At 38.5% G+C, this 13132-nt stretch overlaps 1 protein-coding gene across 5 annotated transcripts in view; it reads left to right on the forward strand.

Annotated features, from left to right (window-relative positions):
• Positions 1-13132, forward strand: part of NR1I2 (nuclear receptor subfamily 1 group I member 2) — a 50887-nt gene that overhangs the window by 20283 nt on the left and 17472 nt on the right. The window lies entirely within an intron of this gene.

A 13132-nucleotide genomic window follows, 5' to 3' on the forward strand; every position in this document is an offset into this window, starting at 1 on the left:
GTGTTAATTGCTTTTTACTTTGCTTTCGTCTTGTACATTTAGTTCTCCTAAGATTTATTGTGATGAGTGTTTGAGGTTAGGATTTAGATAGGTTTTTTTTTCCACCTAATAAAGGATAGTTTTGTCAGAATCAAGTATTGAATAATCTTTTCTCAATGATTTTGATGACTAATTCATTATATTAAATTCTTACATACATAGTCTCTTTTATTTTTATTATTTTACCAGCAGCAACTAATTTAAACATTGTAGATTCATAATAGGTTTTATGATTTGGTAGGATGATTCCTCTCCATTCCATCATTACTCTTCTTTAACAAATTATTTTAGTTATTCTTTCCTACTTCACTTCCAAATGAAGACCTGATTTTTCCAAGTTGTAAAAAAAAAAAAAATGAACTTTTATTAGAATTATGTCAAGCCTATAAGTTTAGTTTGGGAAAACTTGACATCATTATAATACTAAATTTTAAGTATCTCTTTCCGTTTATATCCCTCAGGGTTTTAGAGTTTTATTTTATTCTTGTCCCACACATTTCTTATTAATATTCCCAGGTATTTTGTTTTTCTACTATTTTGTACTGATATTTTATGCTCATGATTATTTATTGATATCATAAAGGGAAACTACTGCTTTCTAATATATTTTTCTTGGATCCTATCATTTTATTATACACTAACCAAATTTCAGGGTTTTCCATTGGTTTTTTTAATGTTTGTAAATAATATTGTCTACTTTGCAAGAGTTATATTTCTCATGTTTTTGTTTCATGTCTTAATACATTAGGCAGAACTCCAAGACTAATTATTAATACTAGGTGCAGCAGATATTTTATTACAAATACATCTGGTGTATCTCTATAAAGTATGTTGTTGGCTATTGGTTTATGACAAATTATCCTTATTATGTTAGGAAGAATCGTTCTCTTCCTAGCTTTAAAAAGTTCATTTTTTTTTGTAAGTCAGGAAAATGATGGTGCATTGTTCCCAATCTCCTGCAAAGAAGTATGAAGAGAAACACCCCACAGACAGGAAAAGGATGACTGTCTCTCCAGGACTCCAAATATGAATTTTCTTCATACCAAATAAATTATGTATTTTCTGCATGCCAAGTAGATGACCCCAATATACCCTCCAAATTTGGTGAAAATCTATCTACACTGAACTCTAACTTTCTTGACATTAAAAATGTTCATTGCTCTTACTCTACCCAAAACATGTTTGATGACACTGTTTAAATATGGCTAAGAGACTGAGAGTTTACAAACACTCGTCAGCCTGGTAAGACCACTGCTGCTTCTACCCAGGCTTGAGAGCCTTCAGCAATTGCAACGATTTCTTAGGCAGCATGCAGTGGACCACGCCAAAGCCCTTCAAAGTTACCTTGTGACCAAGCCAGAGACGGTGTTGTTAGAGGACTTAATAAAAGGCTCTGAATCACTGAATCAGAAACAACAACCACCACCAAACCAAAAAAAAAAAAAAAAAAAAGGCAACATCAGCTCCAGAAAAACTGCAGATCCGTTTAGACATATGGCCATTGGCTTACAACAGCCTCTGCATGGAACGTTAAGGACATGAAATACAGGTGAAGGCTCCTTGCAAGTTGCCAAAATCCAGTGGACTACCATCACACTCTTGAACATTCCTTTGAGTGTGACAAGGAGAAGGTATGTGACAAGATGCCTCTGGATGTGATATGAGTGGCAGCAAGGTTCCTTGGTACCTATGCTATAACCAGAATCCAGATGGCAAGAAAATAACTGAGGATCTTAGGGAATCACACTCTGTATAGGAGCAGAGAGCTACATCAAAGGGACCACCTGACATGGAGGACTCATGAAGAAATGAAGGAAGTTTAGTAAATATCTTACCCATTCAGAATCAGACCTTGTGAAGGATGCACATAATGTTGAAGTAAAACCACAGGATTTGGATTCAGAATGACAGGGCTCAGATTCTGGCTCCACTGCCTACCAGCAAAGTAATGTAAGCTAGTCATGCCCACCCAGAGAGACGGGGTGTGCGTGCTCAGTGCAGCCTAAGAGTGCTAACCCCTGTCATGAATAAACAGTAAATTCATTGATGTATTCATTAATTTACTGTGGCTCTTCCTTGCTAAGAACATAATCCTACATCTTTGGCATTCAGCCTGAATACTGAATTTGATAATTCTTTTCTGCAAAGGTCTCACAGATGAACTATTTTACTCTCACTGAATACAAGAGGAATCATTTCAACCCTATTCTGGCTGGATTTCACAGATCACTGAGTACAATGAGGAGCAGGTGCAACCCTCAGAAGTAAACACAGCTGTATTCAGTTAAAATGGCACATTTAATTGGTCCTATTAAATTCACATGAAAGAGAGACATGGCTGGCACATACAGGGCACCTAGTCACTGTCATTTCCTGCCCCTAGAGTCCCCACTCAGTAAGGAGGACTGATGTAAGAACAGTATAGGATGGGGACTGCAGGTGCAGCTGGCATCTCTCCCTCCCCAGTTCAGATCTATTTCTAACAAAATTACAGGGCTTCTGTTTCCTTGATCTCTTGCTGTGTAACAAACCTCCCCAAAGTTATGGGATTAAACCAACCACCATTTATTTCCTGTCATGACTCTGTGTGTTGACTGGCCGCAGCTGGGGAGTTCTGCTCCTGAGGCTGTGGTCCTCTGGAGGCTCAGCTGGGCTGGACCATCCAAGAGGGCCTATGCCCATGTGTGGTGCTTGGTGGGGATGTCAATATCATCCTTTATCCTTTAGTCTGATTTACCTTAGTCCTAACCAAGTCCATTTCATTCGTATCTCTAATTGAAGTCTGATCTCTTTTTCAGACTTGTTAACATTTGCTGTATGGGGTAATGCTGACATTCATAGCTGCCAAACTCTAGCTCTTAGTCTCAGGTGTCTCACAGATACCCAAAGTTCCAGGGACCAACCAGGTTATACACAAACAGCTCATCATCTCAGAGTTTAGAAGTAACCATTACAACTCAGGAATAGATGTAGCTGCTGTAAGAGATTACAATCTAGGAACATTTACAATAAGCCTTCCCCTGATAACCTATGCTCTCAGATTCAATTCTCAAGGTTTGCACATTATAGCTAGTCCATATTAGTGAGGCATGTCTGTTCATTTCTGGTTTATTTCACTCAACATACTGTCTTCAAGGTCCATTCAGCTAGTTTCCTACTTCACAACTTCATTCCTTCTTGTAGCAGCTCAATATTCCATTGTATGTATACACCACAGTTTGCCATTCGGTTCATCAGTAGATGTACCCTTAGGCCACCTCTATCCATTGCAAATCGTGAATACTGCCACCATAAACACCAGTGTGCCAATGTCCATTCATGTCCCTGTTCTCAGTTCTTCCAAGTATATACCCAATTACAGGGTTGCAGGACCCGATGGCAACCCCACACTTAGCTTCCCATGGAACCACCACAGTGCCCTCCAGACGGGCCACACCATTCTGCTTTCCCACCAGCAGTGATTGGATACATCCCTCTCTCCACATTTTCTCCAGAACTTGTATCCCTCTGTTTATTTTTTGAACAGTCTTTTTCACACACCCTATATTCCCTCTTAAGTAAACAATCAATAGTTCCCAGCATAATCGCATAGTTATGCATTCACCACCACTATCTATATGAGGACATTTCTATTCTGATATTTCTTCTCTTTCTTCAGTCCAGCATTTTCAGGGTCCTTCTCCAGTCTATATACTCCTCCAGAGTTTCAAACCATTCAGAATTGTCCTTTTTTTTCCACTGAATCTCTGGAGAGAAGTTTGCAGTCACTGTTTATGTTGCCATTTGATGATGTCACCCCTACGAGGCCTTCTTATAGCTTAAGCCCAGAACTGGCAAGGTGTCCTTCCACCACGTAGTTTGATTAAAGCGAGTCACAAGGCTAGCCCAGATTCAACCGGGGAGAGGCCTGCACAAGGGTGTGAATCCCGGGAGGTGTGGTTCATTGGGCCGACCCTGGAGACCAGCTGTCACAGGGTCCTTCACGGGGCTTTATATGGATGTGAGAGAATGAATGATGGAATGTACCCAAGTCTGCTTATTTAACAGTAAACAGGCAGAGCAAAAAAAGTTATATAAATCCTATATGGTGAGATTCTGGCATGAATTTCAATACTTCTTCACTAAGGAATTGGGGAAATTTTTAATCAGATGGGGTTTAAGTAAATGTCTTTCTTCTAGTCCCTTTGGAGACGTTTCTTCCATCTTCCAAGTTCTACGTCATCTATTGGACTTCTGTCATTCATGCCACTTCCCTTCTGGGGAATGACATTTGAATTGGTTGCTGTGAAAGCTCCATCTCTTTTCAGTTGTTCAAAGTTTATAATTTAAGAGTAGATTCTTTGCCAACAGTTCCATAACCACAGCCTCTACTATTCCTAATGGCTGCTAAAAACTTAAGGAAGATTGTTCTCCTCCAGCGTACACTCTGAAAAAATTACCCTGCTAATAAAATCATCCCTGTCTGAGATGCTCTTTGTTCCTGGAACATTCTTTGTAAGTACTTAGATAGTTTTATAGCAGTCCCTGACTTTCTGTTGAGAGTGTGACCTCCAGGTTATGTAGAACCTAAAAAAGGATTGCCTTCTCTGCAGCAGCTGCTGAACTCTCTGATAACTTCCCATGCAGCCTCATCAACCAATCCTGCCCTCCACTCCCCTCCTCTCTCTTCCTGAAACCATCCATGGGGTCATTGGTTCAATTTTTATGCTCACTTCTTTGTGGTTGACAGATCTTCTTTGCTTTTACTAGAATGCAGACTTAGTATGGTTCAAAGCCCAGCTCGCTCAGAATGGACTGGTTCAGCCTCAACCTCAGGAGAGGGGCAACGCCAACACCACCTCCTACCTCTTATGACAACATTGCCTTCCATCTGTATAATGTCTCATTTACAAAGTCTTTTACATATACACATAAGTTACTCTTCACAAAAACTCCTGTAAAAGGCTAGGCAAGTTCTTTGTTGCTCAGATGTGGCCCTCTCTCTCTGGCTAAGCCAACTTGAAAGGTGAAATCACTGCCCTCCCCACTACGTGGGATCAGACACCCAGGGGAGTGAATCTCCCTGGCAACGTAGAATATGACTCCCGGGGAGGAATGTAGACCTGGCATCGTGGGACGGAGAACATCTTCTTGACCAAAAGGGGGATGTGAAAGGAAATGAAATAAGCTTCAGTGGCAGAGAGATTCCAAAACGAGCCGAGAGGTCACTCTGGTGGGCACTCTTACGCACACTTTAGACAACCCTTTTTAGGTTCTAAAGAATTGGGGTAGCTGGTGGTGGATACCTGAAACTATCAAACTACAACCCAGAACCCATGAATCTCGAAGACAGTTGTATAAAAATGAAGCTTATGAGGGGTGACAATGGGATTGGGAAAGCCATAAGGACCACACTCCACTTTGTCTAGTTTATGGATGGATGAGTAGAAAAATAGGGGAAGGAAACAAACAGACAAAGGTACCCAGTGTTCTTTTTTACTTCAATTGCTCTTTTTCACTCTAATTATTATTCTTGTTATTTTTGTGTGTGTGCTAATGAAGGTGTCAGGGATTGATTTAGGTGATGAATGTACAACTATGTAATGGTACTGTAAACAATCGAAAGTACGATTTGTTTTGTATGACTGCGTGGTATGTGAATATATCTTAATAAAATGATGATTAAAAAAAAAAAAAAAAAAGGCTAGGCAAGTTTTGTCCAAAGAATAAATAAGGAAAGGGCTCCTGCTCCTCCCCACCCTCTCTCCTCCTCCTTTTCTGAAGGCACGCAGCATTCCCATACCCCATGCACTTGGAAGAGAATCTCCTATAAGTGCGTCCACATGCTGGTGCAAAGTGTCCTGAAAATGTATGTGGAAACACCTTGGCTTGAGATCAGGTTCAGTAAAGCAGCATGTACTGGATATCAAAACTGGACCACAGCCCACCAGACAACCCCCCATTGGGAAAACCGGTTTCAGCAGATGACTGGTCTAGTATTTGGGGGCACACTTTGTATTGAAGAATAAGGGATGGGCAGGTACCAAAATGGTAACTAACAATTATTGAAACTCACAGTATGCCCAGGTCCTGTGCAAAAGTTAAGTCATCTTGCTCACGACAATTTAGCATTTCACTGAAGAAACATTTGTTGAGCATCTACTACACACCAGATACTTTGCTGTGCATGGAGACTAAAACCATGAGCAAGATGCTCAAGAAAAGCATCTCACTTAATCATGAGGGGTTGGGAAGGTGTCCTGGAGGAGGGGGTGTCCAATGTTTATTTTCTATTTAATTTATTTCTGAACTTATATATATATATTTTGAATGTTTCATAATTTATTATGCATTATCCAATACATTTAGGTTAGGACTTTTCCACTATTTTTACTAGTACTCACAGTGTTATAATGGATATCAGTTTACATTTCTCTAAAGAATGATACACTTGATCCTTATGATAAATTTATAGAAGTGAAATTTCTAGACCAACACACATTTAGAATCTTGCTATCCTTGCCATCATGCTCTCAAGAAAGGGTGTATCAATTTAAATCCCACCAACATTTTCTGAGAATGTCCATTTCTTCTACCTTCTCTATCCCTGAGTATGATTGTGGGCCTTAATCTTTGTCCATCTGACAGGAAATAAAACTCATTACTTAATTTGCATTTCTTTCATTATTAGTGAGCTTAAATATGAGTGGCTGTTTGTATTTCTTCTTAAGTAACATTCCCTCTCCTACATTTCTTGACATTAGTCTCACCAGGCTAAAATCAAGATGTCAACAGGGCTGTGTTCTTTTCTGGAGGTTCTATGGGAGAATCCATTTCTTTTCTCATTCAGGTTGTTGGCAGAATTCAGTTCCTCACTGCTGTAGGACTGAGGTCCCAGTTTTCTTGCAACTGTTAGCTTGGGCCCATTCTTTTTTTTTTAAATTCAGATTTATTGAGATATATTCACATGCCCTACAATCATCCACAGTGCACAATCAGTTGTGCAAAGTACTACCACATAGTTATGCATTCATCACCACAATCAATTTTGAACATTTTCATTACTCAAAAAAAAAAAGGAATAAAAATGCAAGTGAAAAAGAACACCCAAAACATCCCACACCCTCCATCTCACCCCTATTATTCATTTAATTTTTGACCCCATTTTTCTACTCATCTGTCCATACAGTGGATAAAGGGTGTGTGAGCCACAAGGTTTTTACATTCACGCAGTCACACCATGGAAGATATATAATTATACAATCATCTTTAAGAATCAAGGCTACTGGGTTGCAGTTCAACAGTTTCAGGTATTTCCTTCTAGCTATTACAATACAATAAAAACTACAAAGGGACATCTATATAATGCATAAGAATAACCTCCAGAATGATCTCTCAACTCCATTTGAAATCTCTCAGCCACTGAAACTTTATATTGTTTCATTCCTCTTCTCTCTATAGGTCAAGAAGGTTTTCTTAATCCCATGTTGCCAGGTACAGGGTCATCCCTGGGAGTCATGCCCCACGTAGGGGGTGTGCCAGTTTTTATATATTGTGTCCCCCAGAAAAAGCCATATTCTTTAATGCATTCCTGTGGGGGCAGATGTATCAGTGTGGATTGGGTTGGAACCTATTGGTTCAGTGTCCATGGAGATGTGACCCACCCAACTGTAGGTGATAACTCTGGTTAATTTCCATGGAGGTGTGGCCCCACCTTTTCAGGGTGGGCCTTGTTTAGTTCACTGGAGCACTATATAAGCTCAGACAGAAGGAGTGAGCTTGCTACAGCCTAGAGGGACACTTTGAAGAACACACCTGGGAGAAAGCCACTTTGAAACTAGATCTCTGGAACAGATGCCAGCCACGTGCCTTCCCAGCTAACAGAGGTTTTCTGGACGCCATTGGCCATCCTCCAGTGAAGGTACCCGACTGTTGATGACTTACCTTGGACACTTTATGGCCTTAAGACTGTAAGTTGTAAACAAACAAACAAACAAAAACCCTTTGTAAAAGCCAATCCAATTCTGGTGTTTTGCTTAAGGGAAGCATTAGCAAACTAGAACAGGGGGGAAGGCAGTGAGTTTACCTGCCACTGCCTCAGGCCACATCTCAGCAACAAAAGAGGCCACATCTGAGCAACAAAAGAGGTTCTCTGGGGTAACTCTTAGGCACAATTATTAGTAGGCTTAGCCTCTCCTTTGCAGCAGCAAGCTTCAAAAGGGCAAGCTCCAAGGCTCACTGCTTGTGAAGTTTAATATTTATTATTTCTGCATTTTCCCCCAGTCCCTCAGAGGGGCTTTGCAAATGCATTTTTATTCTCTGCCCAAGTTACTTTGGGATGTATTGGGGTTTCACACTAGCCTGTACAAACCAAGTAAATCTAACTTCCCATTCAAAGTTCCATGTAATTATGGTGTTTGAGTAAACTGACCGTACAAGTTAAATTATCTGGTGTCTGCACTTACATTTATTATTTAATTTCTTCCACTTGCTTTGGATTTATTCTAAAACTCTTTGTTCCAGTTTGCTAAGGCTGCTGGAATGCAATATACCAGGAATGGATTGACTTTCACAATGGGGGTTTATTAGGTTACAAATTTACAGTTCTAAAGCTGGAAAAGTATCCAAACTAAGGCATCAACTAGAGGATACCTTCACTGAAGAAAGGCCAATGGCATCCAGAACACCTCTGTCAGCTGGGAAGGCATGTGGCTGGCATTTTCTAGTCCTTTGCTCCCGGGTTGCATTGCTTTCAGCCTCTGATTTTGGCTTTCTCTTTCCATGGGTTCTCACTTAGCTTCTTCAGGGCAAACTCTGGGCCTCATCTCTTAGTTTAACATCTCCAAACATCTTTCTGTCTGCCTCCCCATGCATCTGGGTCTGTGCTGGGATTGAGCTCTCTCTTTCTCTTCCTGGGCTCTTTTAAGTACTTCAGTAAACTAATCAAGATCCACCTTGAATGGACTGTGTTAACATCTCCATGGAAATAATCTAATCAAAAGATTCCACCCACAATAAGTCTGTATCCACAAGACTGGGTTAAAAAACGTGGATTTTCTGGGGTACATAATAGATTCAAACCAGCACACTCTTTTTCTCACTTAAATGTTGGACATAGCTCATTAATTTTCAGTCTTTCTTTTATTCTAATGTAAGTATGTAAGGCTATACATTTTCAAGAAAGTATCTGTTTGCCTGAATGCCACAATTTTTAAAAACATTATTTGGAAATAATTTCAAACTTACAGAAAAATTACAAAAAATAAATATATTAAAAATAACATCTCTGTTCTTTATTCAGATTCACCTATTATTAATATTTTAGCTCATTTGCTTTATCATTTGCTCTTTTTCTCTCTTATAGTTTCTTTCTTGAACCATTTGGGGGTAAGTGTCATAAATCATGGCCCTTTACTGCTAAATACTGTACTTCACTGTATATTTCCTCAAAATAGGGATATTCTCTATCGACTTCAATAAATTTAATATTGACACAGTCTCTCTCTCTCTCTCTAATTTACTGTTTGCATTCCAGTTTTCTCAGTTGACCCAAAAATGTCCTTTATAGCATTTTTCCCCAGCAGAGGATCCAGTCAAGGGTCAGGTATTTCATTTGGTTGTCATGTCTTTTTAGCCCCTTTTAATAGAGATTTCACAGCCTTTGTCTTTTATAACATTGACATTTTTGAAGAATACAGTCCCCCTTTTTCCTCATAAAATATTTTGAGATGTAATTCACAAATCATAAAATTCACTCATTTAAAGTGTACAATTCAGTAGTTTTTAATATAGTCACAAAGTTATGCAACCATTATTTGATTCCAGAACATTGTCAGCACCGCAGAAGCAGTCACTTCCCCTTCTCCTTGTCCCCAGCCCCTGGAAACCACTAATTCTCCTCCCTCCCTCCCTCCCTTCCTTCTTTCCTCTTTCTTTCTTTCTTTTTTTTCTTTTTAATCAGCAAAGTTTTAGGTTTACAGGAAGATGATGCAGAAAGTACAGGGTTCCCATATACCCACCCCATTTTTAACATTTTACATTATAATGACACCTTTGTTACAAAAGGTCAGAGACTATTATTATAATTTTACTATTAAATATGGTTCATAGTTATGTTAGTACAGTCCTATGTTTCAAAAAGTTTTTATTCTAGCAACATATATGTCACCCCAAATTTCCCCCTTTAACCACATTCAGATATATAATTCAGTGGTTTTCATTACATTCACAATGTTATGTTACCATCACCAGTATCCATTACCAAAACTTTTCCAGCATCCCAAATAGAAACTCTGAACAAATTAAGCATTAACTCCCCATTCCCTACTTCCACCTTGGTTCCTGGTAACCCATATTCCAGTCTTTGACTCTATGAATTTGCTTATTCTAATTATTTCATGTAAGTGAGATCATACAAAATTTGTCCTTTGGTATCTGGCTTATTTCACTCAACATGATGTCTTCAAAGTTCATCCATGTTATTGTTTGTATCAGAACTTTGTTCCTTTCCACAGCTGAATAAGATTGCACCGTTTATCCACTCATCTGTTGATGGACACGGGTTACTTCCATCTTTTGGCAATAGTAATCTACTTTCTGTGTTTATGGCTTTGCTGACCCCCACTTTTTAAAAGCTAAAATATTCATCATTCTGTCTGACTTTTCCTCATAATTAGATTCATGTTATGCATTCTGAGAATACTCCATAGGCAATGTTCTGTCCTTCTCAGAATACCATGTTTGGAGGCACATGATGTCCATCTGCTCCTCACTGATGACATTAATTTTGATCACCCAGTTAAGATGTCTGATTTCTTGACTGTATAATTACTGGGGTTTTGTTTTTCCTTGCAACTAATAAGCAATATGTACAGAGACATTTTATGACTACACAAATATCCTTCTACCCCTCATCAAAATTTCCTTGTAGGTTTCATATTCATTGATGATGTTTGCCTGATCCAATCTTTAGTATGATGGTTGCAAAATGTTGATTTTTCCCAACTCTAGCACTGTATAATTACCAGTCAACTCTCAGCATTCTATGCAGTTTAAGCAAGCATCCTCCCTTCTCCTTTTATTTATCTATTTATTTTACAGTAGAGGTTCATGAATTCCTATTTTTCAGTGGTTTATAATCCATTATTGGACATGATCATTTTGGTGCTTAAATTGTCCCAGATTTGGTCAGTGGAAGCCCCTTAAGGCCAGCTCCTATGTCCTTGTGATATACCCCATTTTCTTTTTCATTTTACTTTTTGAGAATTTTTTTTATTTCTGGTATAATAAGGTGTGATAGACCATTTTCTTTCTTTCTTGTCCCAGTCCTGGAATCAGAAATTTCTCCAAGAAGCCTGATTCTTTCTAGCAGGGAATGGTGTTATATTTGGCACTAGATGTGTTCTCTGCCACTGAAGGTCTTTGCTACCTGCATGCCTTGCTTTTAGACATGTAGGATTTTTATTATTGTTTATGATTTTGATTTATTATATTATTATATATTATGTAGCATATTTGATAATATAATCAATATTACACTGACAAATATGTATAATATAAAAATAAGCAATATAATAAATAATATATTCTTATTATTCAAATCATCTCTATTCTTAGGTGCTTTTCATTTGTTTTTTGCCTGTTTGATCTATCAGTTACTGAGAGAAGTGTGGTAAATTACCTTATCACAATGAGGGATTCATTTATCCTTGTAGTTCTGACAAATTTTTGCTTTGTATATTTTGAGGTTACATTGTTAGGTATAAAATTTCTATATCTTTTGCAGCAAATTGAACCTTTTTTCATTATCTCTACTAATGCTTCTTGCTTTGGTTAGTATTTTCTTGTTATATCCTTTTTTCCATTCATTTAAACTTTCTGTATCTTTATGCTTTTGATGTATTTCTTATAAACAGCATATAACTGGTTTGTATTTATTCTGACAATTTTTGGCTTTTAATAGAAAAAACTATTTTAGCATTTCTACCATTTTATTTTGTACTTTCTATTTGTTCTACCCTTCCAGTTTCTTTTTCTCTCTCTACTTGCCTTCTTTTGTATTCCATTTTTTCCTATTAACTTCAAAAATTATATATTCTATTTCTAGGTTGTTAGAGGTTACTCTAGAAATTTTAACAAGCATATTTTACTCATCAAGTCTGAAGTTATTTACTATCCTTTCCCTCAATAATAGGGCAACTTAGAAAACTTTGCCTGGGATCATACCTTTTCTGATTTACACATTGTTTTAATTGTATTTTGTTTTTTCTAACTCCCAAGACATTACTATTATTGGTTTATGCAGTCAATGGTTGTTTCAGATTTTATACAATTTTTAGTCATTTTTTTTCAAATCTGCTTTGTCAGTTTTGTGGTCTTTTACTCTTTACTTACGTCTTCAACCTCTTCTAACATTTATTTAAGCACATTAATGTATTTTATATTCTGCATTTGTTAATTCGGGAGGTCACTGCATCTAATTCTGTATGTTGTTTTTGCTGGCTCTTGCTTATGTTGCCATATTAGTCTTTGATTCATAATTTGTGAATTTTAGCTCATATGTTTTGGGAATTACCTGTGAAATTCTTTATATCTAGGTGGAAAGCGAGCTCCTCCAGAGAGGAGGATTAGCAGCTGCTCCTGTGGGTGTCTGGGAGCAGTACCAACCTAAGATCCCTTTAAATCAAATTATCATCTTGAGGTGTTTTGAACACGCAAAGCGTACATTGCGTCTGCATGCCCGCCCGCAGTCAGGGTTATGATGTGAAGAATCCAGGGGATCCCTTTCCGGCCCTCCCCCACCCCCCACCTGTACAGTTCAAGTTTCTGGTCAGCTTATCTTCTTGGCAGTTTTCTGCGGGGCCAGGGTGGGGAACCGGTTAATTTCTAATTCACCCTTAACAGGTGAATGTGTCAACTGTCATGTCTCGTGCTGCTGGAAATGGAAATTTGTGTGCTGAAATTTGACTAAAACTTCTATTTTGGCTTCAGAAAAGGCAGCAGCAGCTGCGGTGGGGTTGCTCTTGGCAGCCAGGGCCTGGGGAGATTTTGAGGAATGGTAGTGAACAGGAAACTCCCCGGGTTCTTTGCACCCTCCTTGGGGCCCATTCCAAAC

Source organism: Choloepus didactylus, chromosome 1, assembly GCF_015220235.1.
Source record: "Choloepus didactylus isolate mChoDid1 chromosome 1, mChoDid1.pri, whole genome shotgun sequence".
NCBI classification, from domain to species: Eukaryota; Metazoa; Chordata; class Mammalia; order Pilosa; family Megalonychidae; genus Choloepus; species Choloepus didactylus.